We start from the raw sequence: 20,594 nt of genomic DNA, 5'->3' as shown, positions 1-20,594 counted from the left end.
ATATATTGGCCCCAGGTTACACCGATTTAAGTAGTGTCTGTGATGTAACCCAGTGTGCTCATTCAAAGCTGTCCCACCGAGAGGAAAGAGGTCAGGGATACGGGTAGAATTAGAGGGGAAGGGGACAGGGGAGTGGATTTGATCAAAACACATTATGTGCGTGTATGGATATTAAATTAAATATTTTCAAACATCAGCCAAATGTGCATAGCGTGGGAATGCGTCTGCAGCCGTTGTGAACAGAGCTGCTGTGAAGAAAGCGTGGTGTCTGTGGCCAGATCTCTCTTTCTAAAAACTTGTATCAGTTCATTGAGAATGACATGCAAAGTTTAAATCACATGCACCTCAACTCCTTAACTCTTCCTAATCCCCCCAACATTTGTGTGCATTTTTTGTTTATTTTAATAACCCATTGAGTTCCATTTGTACTGCTCATACACACCCAGGTATGGAGTTATTCACTGAAGTATGGTTGACATGCCAGCCGTGCCCTTAGGAAAACTGTCTCTCCCTTCCCCAGAAACCATCAACTGTTACTACTCGTCCCTCCAAGTTAGAATAGTGACTGGCTTGATCTCGTACAGACCGCCACGGCTGCTGTGGGTCCACCGTGGCCCTAGCACGTCCAGAAGATGCTCCGTTTCCTCAGCCCTCCCTGACCTCTGAATCTTACAGTATTTCCCCAGCCTCGTCCTCAGTGAGCCTCGGAGAGGTGGAGAGATGCTCTCTCCCCATTTGTCCTTGAGTTCTCCACAGTTCTCCACTGCACACACTTTGCCCAGATGTGAATTTCTTTGCCGACCATCATACACACATGTGTGCCCACGTGGACACACACACACACACACACACACACACCACATACTCACACACACAGAGAGTATGAAACTCTAGTTCTAAAGGGTCTGATGGCCTCCGAAGGCATATGTTCCCATCCTATATGCACACCCCCGAAGACACACATGCACAAACATAATTAAAAACAAAAATATTTTCTTCACTATAAGACTCTCAGAGTGTTTAGCACAAATATACATTAGGATCTTTTTTAAACTTGGGAATAGCTAGGTTTATTATTAATTACATCAGTAGACATATGGTATGGAGTATTTTTCCCAATCCATGTGCCTCAGATGTGTGGGCCTCGGACAACAGCTTGAGCCCCATCTCACACTTTCGATATAGGAACCAAATCCTAATGTCTGCTTCTGTCATTTTGAGTGAGTCATCCAAGACCTCTAGAGTCTCCTTGAGAGGGTTGGGGTCTGTCTGGAAATGCTGTATTAGCTCCAGGGACTGCCCAAGGGTGAACTCAGAGTTGCTCTCCGTGGAAGACAGACTCGGGCTTGTCTCCACCTCAGTTTCTCCTGTCATGGCTGCAGCTCACTTGAGTTCCCTTCTTCAGTTTTGGAATCTTTTTTTTTTTTTTTTTTTAAGAATTGTTTATTTCGTGCATGAGTACACTGTAGCTGTCTTCAGACACAGCAGAAGAGGGCGTGGGATCCCATTACAGATGATTGTGAGATGGTTGTGAGCCAAGACAGTTGCAGTCGGTGCTCTTAACCACTGAGCCATCTCTCCAGCCCACCAGTTTCTTAATCTTTAGAGAGTGACCAAGAGCTTGTGATTGGGGACTTCACAGGCTCTGGAGGCGAACCTGTTAAAAGGCAGTACCAAACTGCCCACCAAATTTGTATCTATATAGCCATAGATTAGTATAGCTCTCAGATCCTATCAAAGGTGTGTGTGTGTGTGTATGTGTGTGTGTGTGTGCGCGCGCGCGCGCGCGGACATGTACACATGAAACACAATGTATCCATGGAAATCAAAGGACAGCTGGTGGGGTCTGGCTTTCTTTCATCACGTGGGTCCCAGGGATGGAATTCAGGTCCTCGGGCTTGACTGAAGTGTCTTTACTTGCTGAGCCACCTCACTAGTCCAGGGACTATTTTTAAGCCAACATTTTCAAATTTATTTGGGCACAGAACATTTTTTATTACTAAATATCTTATTTCATCCAGTCTAGGAAAAGCAAATCCAGACTGGAAGTGATCTTTAGAATTTGCTAAAGGGTATGTCAAATGGGATGATGGTGTGACGTTGACATCCTCTTCAGGCATGTACCCACAGAGTAGTTAAGATTGCCCAAAGTATTTTATAAACTCCTGTTTTAACCACTTAAATTATACCCAGACAAAACACGTGAGGACCAGTTGTGTAAAGCATCAGTATAAATGTAATATAAATGGCTGTGGTAAATGAGGTGGTGGAGGGCATTGTTACCCAAAGTGTAACAGGGGCAGAAACGCTGATGTCCCTCAGGAGGGGTGTGTGGCTCTAACTTAGGCTTGCACTATCAGCAGTGTACCATGGTGGGATGCAGCCTCTGTCAGATTCTAGCTTGGAAAGCTCTGTGCCGTGTGCCCGTCCTCTTCCCTATGGGTCTTCCTGCCACTTCTTGTTTCCCATCTGGACTTCCTTGCAGTTCCTCTCTTCCTGGAAATTCAAAAATCATTACCATTTATTTCCAGTCCAACCACCATTCCTCTTTCCCCAAATAATGGTATGATGCATGGTTTATTTTACACTGTTCTTGGAAGACCGTAGTAAACACAGGAAGGGAACAATTTCAAGTTCCTCAAACTACTCGAGATGGCATGCCAATTAGTTTTCCAAAGTCAGGTTGTTTAAGCCTTTTGCCAGTTATAAGAAGGCGCTGGGGCTAGAGGGGTAATAACTGGACTCGCGGCTACTCTCTTGGGTTCTTTATGCTACCAGTCTTCTCTACCCAGATCCCTTCCAACCCCCCAACACTAGGTAAGAAGGAGATAAAGAAGGTTAGAGAAAAGGGGAGCATCAATGCCATCAGACTCCTGATGATGAGGGGTGTTGAGTTCCTTGGGGCAAGTCCAGTCTTTGTCACCAGGGTATCTGCAACCAGCAACCACCACCACCACCACCAGCAGCAGCAGCAGCAGCAGCAACAACAACAACAACAACAACAACAGCAGAAGTGTCAGCAGGCATGTCAGCAGAACTGGCTGCTGCAGCAGCAACTGCTGTACCACCTCAGGGCCATGGCGTCTATACCCTCTGAAGGCTCCTCAGAATTCCAAACATAAACTATCTTGAGCTAGAAATACTACACTCCTGCCAGAGCATGAGACAAATCACAGTCAGCTGCTGTAGACAATCTGAAGCAGCCCCATATCCCATAGCTGGGATTAAAACAAAAACATATTCCCATCACCTGTCTGTGTTTTTAAATCACCCAAAATGACCACTACAGGGATATATTGAGAATCACTTTCTGTTTCATGAAGTTTCCCAGTAGTTAAAAAAAAGGTACATCCTGTAAATATAAAATTCACATCCCTATGCTTGTAGCCAAGCATCAGAATGAGCTCAGGGATCCCAGTGGGGGAGCTGGCAGAAAGACTGGAGGAGTGGAGGAGAATTGCAACCCCATAGGAAGAACAATGTCGACTGGCTGGACCCCCCAGTGTTCCCAAGGGACCAAGGAGTGCACAGGGGGAACCCATGGCTCCAGCTGCATATGTAGCAGAAGATGGCCTTGTTGGACATCAGTGGAAGGAGACACCCTTGGTCCTATGGAGGTTTCATGCCCCAGCATAGGGGGATGCTGGAGGGGTGTGGCAGGAGGGGGTGGGTGGGAAAGCACCCTCATAGAGGGTGGATATGGTATGGGGGCTTGTGAGGGGGTAACTGGGAAGTGGAATATCATTTGAGATAGAAGTAAATGGAATTATTAATAAAAAACAATAAATTAAAAATAACATTCTTATTAGTTGAACTTCATGAGTCTGGTTGTCAAAATCATACAATTCTAAAGCACAGTAAATAAAAAAGCACACACAAAAAATTTCCTTGCAAGGCTGTTTCCTTACTGGCTGCTCTGACCTAGGATGTGGATGAAGGGTTGACTGCTCTGGTGGTGGCCTCGATGCCTGTAAAAGAACCTTGTCCTTTTGTATCCTTGAGGTTCATTGAAATGACAGAGTATAGCTTAAGTACAGATTTTTCCCGTTATAGAAGATTAAATGACATTTTCTGGCTAGATATAAGATCAGATATCTTAGCTATCAAGAAATCTTCACTAGAAAATGAAAGTGGTTTTGGATGATCTAATTGTGTGTGTGTGTGTGTGTGTGTGTGTGTGTGTGTCCACCCCAAGAAGCTGGAGGAAAACCTAAATTCTGACAAGATTTCTTTAGCTCGTTCTGTGGTAAAAGAGAAGAGAGTATGTAGTACATGAAATCTTAGATGTTCAAAGCCTTGAGTTTTCTTGTCTAAAGGAAATACTAAGTCTCCTGACAGAATTCCCCAAACATTCCCGAATGTTCCTTCCTTGCCCATGTTCACAGTCAGATCTACATATAAAAATAATGTGGCCCCAGTGCCTCGAGGCATGAGTCATATTAAAGGGAAGTGAGAAAGACAGCCATGGGAAAGATTGTTATGCACAGAAGAGCAGTGTGTTCAGCAGAAGAACCGTGAAAGCTTCTCAGAAACGGACAGGGCATGACATCACTCGGCTAAGCATCTGAATCCCCCCACCCCCACCCCATGGAGCCCCGAATGGCTTGCCAGCATTCTGGAGCTGATTCAGGCTTCCAGGAAGAAGTTCTGCAACTGTGTATTTCTGTTTGTCTGTTGTCCATCAGAGGCCGTTTAAAAAAATAAAACATCAAGAGAACCCAGCCTGTCCCTGAAATGAGAGTTGTGCAAGGTGAACCATGCCTGGAATTCTAGTTCTTAGGAAGCTGGGCAGGAAGATCACTGCAAGTTCAAGACCGTCCTGGGTTACAGAGTAAGGTCCTGTCTAAAAGCCAGCTCAACAAAAGTAAAAACAACCAATCAAACAAAAAACCCAAAGTAAATTAACTAAGAAAACAAGGACCAATGTTTTACTTTATCAAGCCTCTGACACTTCTATCTATGATAATGAAAATAGTCTATGTGCCTGCTGTCCAAGATGGTGGTTACTTCCAAACTAATGGTTAATTAAAAAAATATGTTAATTAATTTTAAGTAGTGAGATCCAGCCAGACTCCAGGCTGGAGTCATAACTGGGGGACATCCTCTTTCCGTTACGAGTGTTAGAAGATCCAGAACAATATTTTTTTTTAATTTGTTAATGTCATTTTCTAGTTCATTAAAAATGCCTCATGTCTTAAGTGAGACTGGATTTTTACTGTCATAGCATAGATGCATTTTCATGGAGGAAGCAGCCCATTAGATGGTATTATATAAGCCATCAAAAGGCTTTCCGCAAAGTCCCAAGTGCCTCACACATGGGGTCTGTTGGAAGGCCTTGACTGCACACACCGAGGGGACTGAGGTACATCGTTGTAGTTCTAGCAGTCACAAGTTCAAGGTCAACTTCTTGGGCTACAGAGCAAGTTCTAATTCATTCTAGGCCAATGACTCTAAGAACAAACAAAAGTAAAACAAAACGGAAAGCTACCAAACACAGCGCACAGTGATAGGAGGAGGCATTGCTGTGCTGGAGATCTGCCAGATTTTGTTTCCCTTACTGTTGTTTATAATTCTGTTTGAAAGCATCGCCGGACCCTTTGGTCTGATTTGTGATACACAAAAGGATAACACATTTTACTATCTTTAGGTTGCTGTTTAGATTTTTGAGATACAAACAAGTATAAAATGAATCCGAGATACAGCTGAAGAACACCCATGTTTTAGGTATGAATCCTGCCTGCCCTCTTGCAATGGCTTATACCTTGGGCATGAATTCCTTTCTATGTTAGGATAGGGTGGGCATCGGGGACCCCTTTCTTCATCTTCAGAGTGTTTCTAGGTCCCTGGAGACATTTTCCCACATTCTGTGTGAACACCTCTCACACAATCTCGCTGGATTTCAGTATCAAAGATCCTCTCGTTGTGAAGATTTAGGTCACTTGTGCTCTCTGCTTAGTGATTGTGTGTAAAGGAGTACCTCTCGTAAGTGATCGTGTGTAAAGGAGTACCTCTCGTATCTCCTCTACAGATTCCATGATGGCTGCCTTTCATAGTGTTTCTTGACCCCAGAGTACACTCAGCACCTGGCTTCAAATAGATCTCAAGTATAGGTCCTCTCTTCATTCTGTTGAGGAGGAAGCCTAAGAAAACCTCATAATAAACTTTTCCTGTAAAAGGAATTATTTATTCTTGCTAGAATATTTAGAATTATTTATTCTAAAAGACACACAATCCTGGTGTTTCATTTACAAGCTCTAAGTCTAGATTGAGCAGGTTACTTTACATCCCAGCCACACGTCCCTTGTCACTTGCTGTTTATCCTGGCCTCATGCTCATGACCCATGGCTTCTCCTCATGGCTACTTCCTCCTCTCTGGTTTCTTCTGATTCTCATCACTCAATCCTAGAGTCCCGCCTTTCTCTCTCTACTGTCCAATCACAGGCTTTAACCTTTATTGACCAGTTAACTTGAGGAGCAAGGTTTACATAGTATCACTTGGTGTGCTTGAGTATCTGCTCTTCCCGAGGGAGAGGGAAGCCAGATCTGGGGGGAGGGATGCAGTATTTAGCATTTGTACCCATTGTAGCACCACACCAACCCCAGCACTTCCCAGGTGAGGATGAGGTATCTGTCATTTGTCCCCAGGAGATTCCTCCTGGGGGCACATCTTGCTAGCTTGCTGTGGCTCACAGCCTCCACAGGTGGGTAAGATAGTTAATGACTTTTCTTTGCTATCTATCTGCCCAACACCTTCCAGTCCCATGAAAGCTGTCAGGAGGCAAGAAGCTTTCAGCTCAGTTCAAGTTTGATTGCTCCATGACCAGTGACCAAAGCAAGATGGTTTCAGCAATAGTCTTAGCATCTAGTTATGTTTTATTGCCTTGGGAGCATCTGGGACTTCCTTGACCAATGACTCATAAAAAAAAAGCATCTTGTACATCGCACTAGCATTTTCCTTAATTAACAGATGGGTTCTCATTATGTATGCTTACATCCACATAATAATACTGCCCTCAACCTAAGCCAGAGAGACTTCTCACTGTAGAGCGCAGTGGTTAATGTAGATTCATAGTGGGTTGAAGTACTGAGAAAAAGGGATAGTGGAGCATTTGGTCCTAAATGGGTCCATCTATGTCACTTCTTCCAAATATCAGGGGGCACTGTGGAAGAGGAGCAGAAAGGACATAACCACTATGATTGTCTCGTGCTCTAGGAGGGGCATGGATTTTTGGGATTCTGGGGACTCTGGAGAAGGTATAAATGGGAGAGCCCTGGATGGCCTGTGGCAGCAGCTGCCTGCTCCTCCCTGGTGCTGCTGGTCCCTGATACTACTGGCTTGCTGGCTTGCTGCTTTGCTAGATCGCTGACTGGAGATATTCTGACTGCAAAGATCAGACTTGCCCCCAAGAAACCTGATGCCTTTAATCAGCACGAAGTGGTCTAAAGAGGAACAAGCCCCCTTTCTCCTCTGATCGTCTTTCTCTCCTACCTGGTGTGGGAGGAGTTGGAAGGGACTGAACACTGACGGGCTATAGTTACAAGAACCTCATAAAGTAGTGCAGCAAGTATGACAACAGGCTCAAGAGGTGCCTCGGCCGCAGTTAACAGTGCTGAGGGGAAAGGGAGTGCCACTGTCTTCCATTGGTGTAGCCACTGATAAGTTGCCGGTGTCCCAATAAATAGCCTCCCACGCACACTCACACAGGCAGTCTTAATTAAACAGAGTGGATCACATGCTCACAGAGGAAATGGAAGTCGGGAAGGGATTTAGAAAAGAGTTGCTTCTGTGGAGGGAAGACTGGGGGTGCAAGAGGACCCGGGAATGTGAAAATGACTAAATCTTACCATATACATGCACAAAACTGTCAAGCACTAAGAAATCATTTTTAAAATGAAAAAGTAGAGAGTAGAAGGTAGAAAATTGACTTTTGATACACTCTACCCACCCTCTCTCTCTCTCTCTCTCTCTCTCTCATTCTCTCTCTGTCTCTCTCTCTCTCTCATTCTCTCTCTCTCTCATTCTCTCTCTCTCTCTCTCTCTCTCTCATTCTCTCTCTCTCTCTCTTTCTCTCTCTCTCTCTCTCTCTGTCAGTAATCTTCCATATCCCTTATTTATCCAGCCATCTGTGTTACTCAAACCTAACCTAACACACACACACACACACACACACACACACACACACACACCTAAATATTTAGTGTTCTTTCTCCTTTCTACATGGTTTCTCATGCTCTTTCTACAATACACAGCCCATTCGGATCTTCTATCTGGGTGTCTTATGCCTTGGAGCCTTTCCAAGTCCTGACAGAATTTGTCTTCTCCTGATTCCTCTACTCAAAACTCAGGAAAAATCTCCACTAATGTTCGAGGTGATGGGAAATACACACAAAGGCAACCGCTCTCATCTCCCACGTGCAGATGCCTGACAGACAGTCCCTGTGGGAAAGGATGACTGACCAATAGGACTGTCTCTACTTACCAAACTTGAGGCATTGCAGCAACTTGTTTATGGATCCTGAGGTCTTATTCCCTCATACGGTACAGGCAAGCCCAGTTCTTTCAGGTGGTGGAATCTAGAGGATCAATTCTGAAAGTTCATAAGAGAAGACAACAGAATATTTTGTTCTTTGCTTACATAGGTGATGTGGCCCAGGTATTTACAATTCATAATAAAAAAAACCCTGCACATTTTATACACATCACCTTTCCTAGAATGATCAGTATTTTATAGTGACTACAGTTTCAGTTTGCACAAGCTAAGCTGTTTTCTTTTTTTCCTCATTAGCCTTTCCAAGTCACATTTGCCTGATGAATCACGCTGTGCAAACCATTCAGCCTGTGAGACTCTCCCAGCTCCTTGCAGCCCAAGGCACCCATGATCCCTGTCTAAATTCTTACAGCAGAAATATAGTGGACTCAGATTCCTATGGTTGCCAAAGTAGGCCTTTAACTTCTTCTAGCCTCCCCTCAGCACTTTGATGGGCTAACTCCTACTCATTTAAAAATATGCCATTGAGGTGTGACTGACACACAGAAAACCCACACAATGTATCCATCAGTTTGCTGAGCATGGAAATAAATGGCTACACAACCCTGTCATGATCAACGCTGTCAATCTATCACCCTGAAAGTCTCCTCCTGTCTCCTGGCTTTTATCTTCACAGAAATCATTGGTGTAAACTCTGAGCGACTTTTTATATTTATATTATATAAAATGAAAAGGTTGTGCATCTTTCTTTGATCAACTCCCTCTGGCTTTGTCTCTCCAGAATGTCTTTTCTAGATTCTGGAAAGTTTTCTAGATTTGCTTTCTTAGTCTTAATATGAACATCTCCTTCACTAGTTTAGGGAAGTTGTGAAGATGGTAAGTGCTAGCCTCTGAGAGAAGGCTTCCCCGGACCAAACTATAACCCTACTGTGTGTAGACTAGATCAAGCTAGGCCACTGTCTGCTCATTCTGTTTCTGTGTATAAAGAAAATATTCAGAGTACCTTGGATGCTCTATCAGACTCATGAACAATGAAGAAGGTTAGTTTAATATGCCTGGCATATGGTAGGCACTACATGTGATTGCTGATGCTATTTCAAAACAAATCAAACACTTTACTTCTTTGTGGGATAACACAAATAGAATAAAATAAACCTGGCATTCTTTGTATCTTTATAAATATGTCATTGAAAACTGACATAAAAGTGGGAACAGAGGAACTATTAAATTATATTATCTTTAATATAAATTATTAAATCGCAAACACATATTCTCTATCTTCCTTTACTCATTATTTGGCATGTTTCTAACACTTACCTTACACCCTGAAAAGGGAGTTTCCATAGACATGAAATAGAATCTTTAGAGTGGATCTCAAGGTAATGGAGAAGGTACTTGCGCTGAGATTTCTGAAAGGCAGGCCAGGCTCACCCAGAATGTTCCGAGTACAATACCACGTCTTTTATGGAGACCATGAGGATGAACAGAAGTTACCTAGTCTCCTGCCTGGCTCACCTCTGGGCTATGTTTTCCTTCTGGTCAGACTCACATTCCTTACAAGCTTGTGTCTGAAACCACATAGGTGAGCATGGGGAAGGCATGACACAGAAGTCCAGGTGCACCTCCGGTGTCCCAGCAAAGGTGAGACATGGAATGAAAAGGAAACTATAAAAATCAGCTTAATGTTCAGAATAAACCCTGTACATGGATTGTAGTCCAAGAGAGGGATGGGGGTCAGAAAAGAAGAAACTCATCTCAACTTAAGAAGTGTTCCAAAGCCTTATGGGAATGGAGATGGCTTCCAAGAAGAGAAGAATGCTGTAAATTAGAAGACTTACAGGAACGTCAAAATTCTTTTAACCTATCCTCCCACAGCCCCCACACCCTTGTGGGAAGGAGCCGTAGGAGCAAGGATTGAGCCTGGACCTGGACCACATGAACTTTCGAGAAGACTGTCCTGACTGACACAGTCCTTACTGTCAAGAAATTCTGGGAAGACGGGGCTTGACTCTGGAGAACTCAGATGAACATAAATCTGTGAGTAGCGAGCCCTTCCTCTCACAGGCAAAGCTACTGTTACAATTCTATGAAGCATCTGATTCTTGTCCACTCAAGGGTCTACCTTCCTGTTGACCTTGGAGATGCAAAAGGAACAGGGTGTCCTTTTAAACACTATTGTTTAGTTAAACAGCTGATACTAATTACACCATGCCACTCACAATGCACAGGAGTGGTGGGATTTAATCTTTTTTCTCTCAGTGAGGATGGTACCTCTTGGGAGTAAGCTACTCATTTTTCATTGAACTTCAGATCTTTATGCCACTGGAACACTGTTGAGATACCTACTACCCTACCCTAAAATACTGGTGCTCGAATCATAACAACACTTTGAATTCTGCCAAGCGCAAATAGGTCTAGGTGTGGAATGAGGTCAATGTCAATAAAACACTTTTGCACAAGTATAGCCCCCAAACCTGGCAGCCCAGAGGTCTGGGATGATTGCTGCGTGCCATCTAGTTTATGAATGAAATGTTGTTGGAAGGATGCCACACACCCATACTTTAGTTATTGTCTCTGTACTGCTGTCCTGCTAAGACAGCAAGTCAGCATTAAAGAGAGCAGATGGCAGGCTGCAGACTTAGCTCATTTGGTAGAGGGCTCACATTGCATGCATGAGGTCGTAGGTTCAATCCCAGGCATACCCTGAACTAAGCAGGTGGTGATGTGACAGGGACTACAAGAGGATCAGAAGGCCAGTGTCATCCTTGAATATCTACTAAATTCTAGGTCAGCCTGTCTGGCCTAGAGATGCTACCTAAAAATGAGAGTTAAAAAGAGACAAATGTCCAGCACAGAATAAAAAGTCTCTCTCTGGCCCCTGATTAGTCTGTACACTCAGCAACCAAATGCAACTAAGAATGCAGACCAATCTTACCTATTTCTCCTTCTTCTGTGAGCTTCACTGGACACCTACAAGTGTTGGAACTTTGATGAGAGGTAAGGAAATTTACGATCTGGCTCTTGCTAATAATATCAAAAAGGCAGAGAAAGAATTAAAATGGGTAATTTCCAGTACTGAGAAGGTCATTCACACTGCCACTGGGAAGGCAAAGCCAGGGAACTTTCCAGAAGCTAGAAAAGACATTCTGGAGAGACAAAGCCAGAGGGAGTTGATCAAAGAAAGACACACAACCTTTTCATCTTATATAATATAAATATAAAAGGTCACTCTGAGTTTACACCAATGATTTCTGTGGAGATAAAAGCCAGGAGACAGGAGGAGACTTTCAGGGTGATAGATTGACAGGGTTGGTCATGACAGGGTTGTGTAGCCATTTATTTCCATGCTCAGCAAACTGATGGATACATTGTGTGGGTTTTCTGTGTGTCAGTCACACCTCAATGGCATATTTTTAAATGAGTAGGAGTTAGCCCATCAAAGTGCTGAGGGGAGGCTAGGAGAAGTTAAAGGCCTGCTTTGGCAACCATAGGAATCTGAGTCCACTATATTTCTGCTGTAAGAATCCAGACAGAGATCATGGGTGCTTTGGGCTGCAAGGAGCTGGGAGAGTCTCACAGGCTGAATGGTTTGCACAGTGTGATTCATCAGGCAGATGTGACTCGGAAAGGCTAACGAGGGGGATGGGCATTCATGGTTTTGTGTTTTGTTTAAGTATATATTTCTGAGTCCACAGTGAGTAGCTATTTATTAATAAATTGCAAAGCCTTTTCTTACTATCTGGCTGTGTGGGGAGATTAACTGCTTCATCCAGCAAAACATCTGAATATTTAAGAGGTCGGTTTAAAACCATTTCAGAATTGAATCTAGACCTTGGTGTTAGTGTTGAAGCCCCGCCTTCCAATTTCTCCACCTTGTTTGCTGTAGCACAAAAGGACCCACGAGGACAAATGGCCTTTGCCGTGTCTTTTTGGAACATGAGTTACAAGTTTGAGCGCCAGACAGGGTTATAACCCTTTACAATGTAATCCAGAGGGTAGAAAACCTACCAGTGTTCTAGCCATGTGAATACCATATCACGTGGTCACATCTGAGCCCTCGTGATCGGCCAGGACGCAAGAACTAAGTCCAAGAGACTGCTGTGGTGGCACATTCTAAAATCCCAGCACTCAGGTAACAGAGACAGGAGGCCATCTTGGGCAACACAGTGAAAATATGTCTCAAACTTGGCAAGGGGCCGGGGGCATCCCAGAGTGAACAAGCGTTCATCTGTTTGCCCAGCCATACTGACTCTCCCTCTGAGTTTGGCTGGTTCCCACAACGCCAGCGCCAGCGCTGTGCCGTGAGGTGCTTGCTCAGCCTTTGCTACTATGACCTCACCTCTTATCTACCTCATTAATGGAAACTCGTGGGAAGTTGATAACCTCCTCTGGGCCGCAAAGAGGGTGAAAGGGTCTTAAACAAACTCAAAGAGGGGGGGGGGGGAAATGGGAGTCAAATTTGGGAGCAGTGGAGAGGTCTCTTTCTTAGGATCGTTAAAAATGCACCGAAGAGATAAGCAATGTGAGCGGTTGCTAAATATACCCAGCATTCTCAGGGCTGGGATCTGTGGGACTATGTGCAGCTGGACAAACAGAATGACTATTTCTGTAGGGCCTGGACTGTGTGGTGCTTTGGGTCTGATGATGTCCTTACTATTTAAAGACTGCTGAAGGGTTATTCCATCCAAAGTCCAGAGTAGATGTTTCTCCTCAAGTGAAAATTAGGCTTTAAACACTTGAGTGGATTTGGAGTAGAATTTATCAATCACAAATGTATCTTTGCAGTGGTGTTAAGAGCCCCAAGAACCCGGCTGATACCCGAGGAAAACAGCCGTGACTGATAGAGCTAGAAGACATGTCGGTTTTCTTATCCTTTAAAAAAGTGTGCAAGTTCGTGTGTGTGTGTGTGTGTGTGTGTGTGTGTGTGTGCATGTTCCTGTGTGTGTGGTTAAGAGAAGGTGTATATGTGCCCTGGTTCTGAGGACAATCTTGGATTCCAGTCCCCACCTTCCACTTTGTTTGAGACGGAATCTTTCACTAGTGTATACACCAGGCTAGCTGGCACATAAGATTTCAGGGATCCTCGTGTCTCTGGCTCTGACCTCACTGTAAGAACACCAGGGTTGCCTACACACATCACCTCTATGTGAGTTCTGGAGCCTGAACTCAGCTCTTTGTGTTTGTTGTAGTAAATGTTTGACCCACCAAGCTTGTTGGCTGTCTCTTCTTTATTTAATTAACCATTTCTGTTCATAATAATAGCAAATTAAAAGAAAACGGATGGTTGTTGAGATGAGACAGCTTCCAAGACATTCTGTAGATTATTTGAGGAAAAATTAATTTTTTCTTTTTGGCCTAAGCTCTTATATATAGATCACTGTTCAAATGCACGTCACACATTGTGAGCTTATTAAAACAACACGGTTAATATTTAGTTGACAACACCCTACAAGTTGTGTGTCCTAGCTACATATAGAACAGGGGAACATTCCTAATACTGAAAATAAAATACACTCAAGGGTGCTGTGAGCAAATGTTTAATCCAGTGTCATGGACAGATTTATAGTTTCAGGAATTAATCTTCTTTGTAAATGACACCCTGCTGCTAGCGACCTGGTGCTGTCTTCTGCTTCCCGAGTTTTTTTTTTTCCTCAGAGAGCTGGACAATTCTCAATCAAGAGCGGATGATATCTTTTCTGTTTATGGAAGAAAACATGGATTGCAAATGCTCACAAACGCAGGATCCCCAGCACAGAGGATTGTCTCACCCCCTACTCTCTGTGTTGACAGTGTCAGAGTTATAATTCTTTCAGCTCATAGGATGTCTGTTAATGCCCTAGAAGGGAATCAAACCCAGGGCTTCCAGTGTGTGGTACGTGAGCAATCTGTGAGATCCAGCACCACACCCTTCCCTTTCCCCGTTTGGCAGCCTTAGCGAGTTGTAACTGGCAGGCCCAGTGTGTGGTCTGCTGTCTGTTCAGGTAAGTGAAGCTCAGTACATACTGCTTTGTTTTAGCTTTCCTCTGCTCATTTGATCAAGCTTTGTCTAGTCCCACAGGGAACCCGACACCGTGAAACTGTCTTGAAAGGTGCTAAGGGCCTGGGCTTTGTACATAGATTTGAAGAGCATGGGGCCGGCCGTGCTTCCTTGTAATCGTGCAAGGTCTGGTTTTGCTTTTGACTTACACTCGGGAGGTCAAATAGCCCCAACAGACACCAGATGGCCCGTAAACTTACAGTATTTATCACCAGGCTGTCTGCCGAAGCTTGCTGAGCTTTGTTTGATATCATTGCTTTGTATATCATCAAGATCTATATCGATTTTGCTCTGTACCCTGAACCCCCATGTCCACTGTCTCCTTATATTTCAATGCTGGCTACTAAACCTTTTCCGCTCACTCCTCCAGCAGTGAGTCCTGAATTTTTTTTTATTCCGTTCTACATTTTATCAGGTGGTTTCTTCAATAAAGGCTTGTAAGGCTCAGTTCCCCTTATCTATACTCAAGGGTGAATCTTGAATACAAATTTACTGTACCTTGGACGGCTGTTTCAGGTTTCCTGAAAGAACTGCATAGATCATTGTCTAATCAAAATATGTGAGCTATGTGGGCAATCAAAAACTTCATGTAGGCCCCCCACAGGTCGCTGGGAGCTCTGAAGAGCTGCAGGAGCACTCTTCATCCTAAATGGAAGGGTGAGTTAACTTCTTCTGTCCACTGCCTACTCCGAGGGAAGCTGCCCAAAACTCTCACTGCACAGGCTGCTGTACTGCCTGGTAGTGTACACTTCCGGCCCAAGGCCAGACCAGGACTGGGCTCTGCCATCGGAACTCACAGCCTACCCAGAGAGACGAACACCCAGAAACAATCTCCCTCTGGAGATGACAGGCCCACAGACCCACAAGAGAGACAAGCACCAGCAAGAGACAACAAAATCATGTAGCATCACCTATAACAAGATGGCAAGACTCTATAGAACGGAAACCAAGAAAACCCGGCAACACCAGAACCCAGCTCTCCCACCAAATGCAAATAGTGGAGATCCCATCTCACCAGAAAAACAAGATTCAGACTTAAAATCATATTTCACAGAAATGATGGAGATCTTTGAGATGCACATAAATAACACAATTCAAGAAGTACAGGAAAATCAGGAGAAAACACACAAAAAAAGTTAAGGCCCTTAAAGAGGAACAACAAAAAACACAAAGATCACTTAAAGAGCTACAGGAAAGCACAAACAACCAGGTAAAGGAACCGAAAACAGAAATAGAAACAATGAAGAAATCACAAAAGGATACATCCCTGAAGTTGGAAAACCTAGGAAAGACATTGGAAGTCACAGATGCAAGCATCACTGACTGAATACAAGAGATGGAGAAGAGAATCTCAGGAGCAGAAGATACCATAGCAATCATTGACACAACAGTCAGAGAAGATGCAAAAATAAAAAAAATTCTAACCCAAAACATCCAGGAAATCCAGGACACATTGAGAAGACTAAGCCTAAGGATAATAGGTGTAGAAGGTGGCAAAGACTATCAACTGAAAGGCACAGTAAATATTTTTAACAAAATTATAGAAGAAAAAAAGATGACCACAGGCATACAAGAAGCCTACAGAACCCCAAATAGACTAGACCAGAAAAGAAATTCTTTCTGACACATAATAGTCAAAACACCAAATGCTCAAAACAAAGAATCCTAAAAGCAGTAAGAGAAAAAGGACAGGTAACATATAAAGGCAGACCAATCAGAATTACACTAGACTTTTTAACAGAGACTATGAAAGCTAGAAGATCCTGGACAGACATCATGCAGAGCCTGAGAGAATACAAGTGTCAGTTCCAGCTGTTATACCCAGCAAAACTCTCAGTCACCATAGATGAAGAATCCAAGATATTCCAGGACAAAAACAAATTTACACAATATCTGACCACAAATCCAGGCCTTTAAAGGATAATATATGGAAAACACTGTCACAAAGAAGGAAACTTCACCCTAAGAAAAGCAAGAAACTAATCCTCTTGCAAAAAACATCAGTCTAAAAATAAAAGCACATAAGCATATGTCTACCTCTAACAACAAAAATAGCAGAAAACAACCATCACCATTCCTTAATATCCCTTAATATCAACGGACTCCATTCCCCAATAAAAAGACATAGACTATCATATTAGACTGAATACATAAACAGAATCCAGCATTTTGCTGCATATAGGAAACTCATCTCAGCAACAAAGACAGGCACTACCTCAGAGTAAAAGGCTGTGAAAAAAACTTTCCAAGCAAATAGTCCCAAGAAACAAGCTGGAGTAGCCATCCTAATATTAAACAAAATAGATTTTTATCCAAAAGTCATAAAAAAAGGAAGAACACTTTTTACTCATCAAAGGAAAAAAAAATCTACCAAGACAAACTCTCAATCCTGAACATCTATGATTCAAATACAAGAGCACCCACATTCATAAAAGAAACTCTACTAAAGCTCAAGCATGTATTACATTACACACAATAATAGTGGGAGACTTCAACACCCCACTCTCATCAATGGACAGATCATGGAAGCAGAAACTGAACAGAGACACAATGAAACTAACAGAAGCTATGAACCAAATGGGGTTAACAGACATCTATATAGTATTTTATCCTAAAACAAAATAATATATCTTCTTCTCAGTACCTCATGACACCTTCTCCAAAATTGACCATATAGTCGGTCACAAAACAGGCCTCAACAGATACAAGAACATAAAAATAATCCCATGCATTCTGTCAGATCACCATGGACTAAGGCTGGTCTTCAACAACAACAACAACAAAAAGCCCACATGCACATGGAAGCTGAACAATGCTCTACTCAGTGATAGCTTGGTCAAAAAAGAAATTAGGAAAGAAATCGAAGACTTTTAGAATTTAATGAAAATGAAGTTATAACATACCCGCACTTATGGGATACAATGAAAGCAGTACTACGAGGAAAAACCATAGCACTGAGCGCCTCCAAAAAAAAAAAAAAAAAAAACTAAACAAAACAAAGCTGGAGAGAGCTTACACTAACAGCACAGCTGAAAGCTCTAGAACAAAAAGAAGCAGATACACCCAAGAGAAGTAGACAGCAGGAAATAATCAAACTCAGAGCTAAAATCAACCAAATAGAGAAAAAAAGACTATATACAAGAATCAACAAAACCAAGAGCTGGTTCTTTGAGAAAATCAACAAGATTGATAAACCCTTAGCCAAACGAACCAGAGGGCACAGAGAGAGTATCCAAATTGACAAAATCAGAAATAAAAGGGGAGACATAACTACAAAAACTGAGGAAATTTAAGAAATCATCAGATCCTATTACAAAAGCCTATATTCAACAAAACTAGAAAATCTAGAAGAAATGGACAATTTCCTAGACAAATACTAAAGTTAAATCAGGATTAGATAGACCATTTAAACAGCCCCATAACCCCTGAAGACATAGAAACAGACATCAAAAGCCTCCCAACCAAAAAAGCCTAGGACCTGATAGGTTTAGTGCAGAATTCTGTCAGACCTTCATAGAAGACATAATACCAATACTTTCCAAACTAATCCACAAAATAGAAACAGAGGGAACACTACCCAACTCATTCTTCAAAGTCACAATTATGCTCATTCCTAAACCATGCAAAGACCCTACAAAGAAAGAGAACTTTAGACCAATTTTCCTCATAAACATTGAGATAAAACTACTCCATAAAATTTTTGCAAATTGAATCCAAGAACATATAAAAACAATCATTGAACATGATCAAGTAGACTTCATCCCAGAGATGAAAGGATGGTTCAATATACAGAAATCTATCAATGTCATTCACTATATAAACAAACTCAAAGAAAAAAAATCACATGATTATCTCTTTAGATGCTGAGAAAACATTTGACAAAATTCAAGACCGCTTCAGGTTAAAAGTCTTGAAAAGGTCAGATATTCAAGGCTCATAATGAAATATAGTAAAAGCAATATACAGCAAACCAGTAGCCAGCATCAAAGTAAATGGTGAGAAACTTGAACCAATCTCACTAAAACCAGGGACTAGACAATGCTGTCTACTCTCTCCCTACCTATTCAATATAGTACTGGTAGTACTAGCCAGAGCAATAAGACAACAAAAAAATGTCAAAGGGATACCAATTGGAAAGGAACAAGTCAAAATATCACTATTTGCAGACGATATGATAGTATACTTAAGTGACCCTAAAATTCTACCAGGGAACTTTTAGAACTTAAGCAAAGTGGCTCGATATAAAATTAACTCAAACAAATCAGTAGCCTTACTCTACTCAAAGGACAAACAGGCTGAGAAAGGAATTAAAGAAACAAAACCCTTCACAATAGCCACAAAGAATATAAAATACCTTGGTGTGACCTAACCAAGCAAGTGAAAGATCTGTATGACAAGAACTTCAAGACTCTGAAGAAGGAAATTGAAGATCACAGAAGATGGAAAGATCTCCCATGCTCATGGATTGGAAGGATCAACATTGTAGAAATGGCCATCTTGCCTAAAGCAATCTACAAATTCAATGCAATCCCCATCAAAATTTCAACTTAATTCTTCATAGAGTTAGAAAGAGCGATTTGCGAATTCATTTAGAATAATAAAAAAACCCCAGGATAGCAGAAACCATTCTCAACAATAAAAAAAACTTCTGGGGGAATCACCATCCCTGATCTCAAGCTGTATTATAGATCAATTGTGATTTAAAACTGCCTGGTATCGGTACAGAGACAGGCAAGTCGAACAATGGAATAGAATCAAAGACCCAGAAATGAACTCACACACCTATGGTCACTTGATCTTTAACAAAGGAGCTAAAAACATTCAATGGAAAAAGGACAACCTCTTCCACAAATGGTGCTGGTTCAACTGGCAGTCAGCACGTAGAAGAATGCAAATCAATCCCTTCTTATCTCCTTGTACAAAGTTTGAGTCCAAATGGATCAAAGACCTCCTCCTAAAACCAGGTACACTGAAACTAATAGAACAGAAAGTAGGGAAGAGCTTAGAACACAGGCACAGGGCAAAATTTCCTGAACAGAACAGCAATGGCTTATGCTCTAAGATCAAGAATAAACAAATGGGACCTCATGAAATTGCAAAGCTTCTGTAAGGCTAAGGACACTCAAAAGGACAATACAGCAACCAACAGATTGGGAAAAGTTCTTTACCAATCCTACATCTGATAGAAAGCAGTATCCAATATATACAAAGAACTTAAGAAGTTATACCCTAGAGCATCAAAGAATCCTGTTAAAAAATGGGGTACAGAGCTACACAGAGACTTCTCAATGGAGGAATATTGAATGGCTGAGAAGAACATCCCTAGTCATCAAGGAAATACAAATTAAAACAACCCTAAGATTCCACCTCACACTAATGGCTAAGATCAAAAACTCAAGTGACAGCAGATGCTGGCGAGGATGTGGAGAAAGAGGAACACTCCTCCACTTTTGGTGGGGTTGTAAACTGATACAACCACTCTGGAAATCAGTCTGGCAGTTCCTCATAAAATTGGACCTACTACTGCCTGAGGACCCAGCTATACCACTCCTGGGCATATACCCAAAAGTAACTCCAACATCTAACAAGAACACATGCGCAACAATGTTCATAGCAGCCTCATTTATAATATCCAGAAGCTGGAAAGAACTCAGATGTCCTTCAATAGAGGAATGGATACAGAAATTGTGGTACATATACACAATGGAGTACTACTCAGCTATTAAAAACAAGTTCATGAAATTTCTAGGCAAATAGATGGAACTTGAAGCTATCATCCTGAGTGATGTAACCCAGTCACAAAAGAGCATTCATGGTATGTACTCACTTATAAGTGGATACTACCCTACCCCCACCCCCAAAAAGCTCGGAATACCCAAGAAACCATCCACAGAACTTATGAAGCTCAGAAAGAAGGAAGACTAGACTATGGATACCTTAGCCCTTCTTAGAAGGGAGTTCAAAGCAGGGGAGGAAATACAAGGTAAAATAGAGGAGCAGGAATTGAAGAAAATATCTACAGAGACTGCCTTTCCTAGAGAACCACCAAACCCAAGCACTATTGCTGA

Source organism: Micromys minutus (assembly GCF_963924665.1).
Source record: "Micromys minutus genome assembly, chromosome: 7".
NCBI lineage: Eukaryota > Metazoa > Chordata > Mammalia > Rodentia > Muridae > Micromys > Micromys minutus.
The sequence above is the reverse complement of the archived record's forward strand: the minus strand, read 5'-3'. Positions refer to the sequence as shown.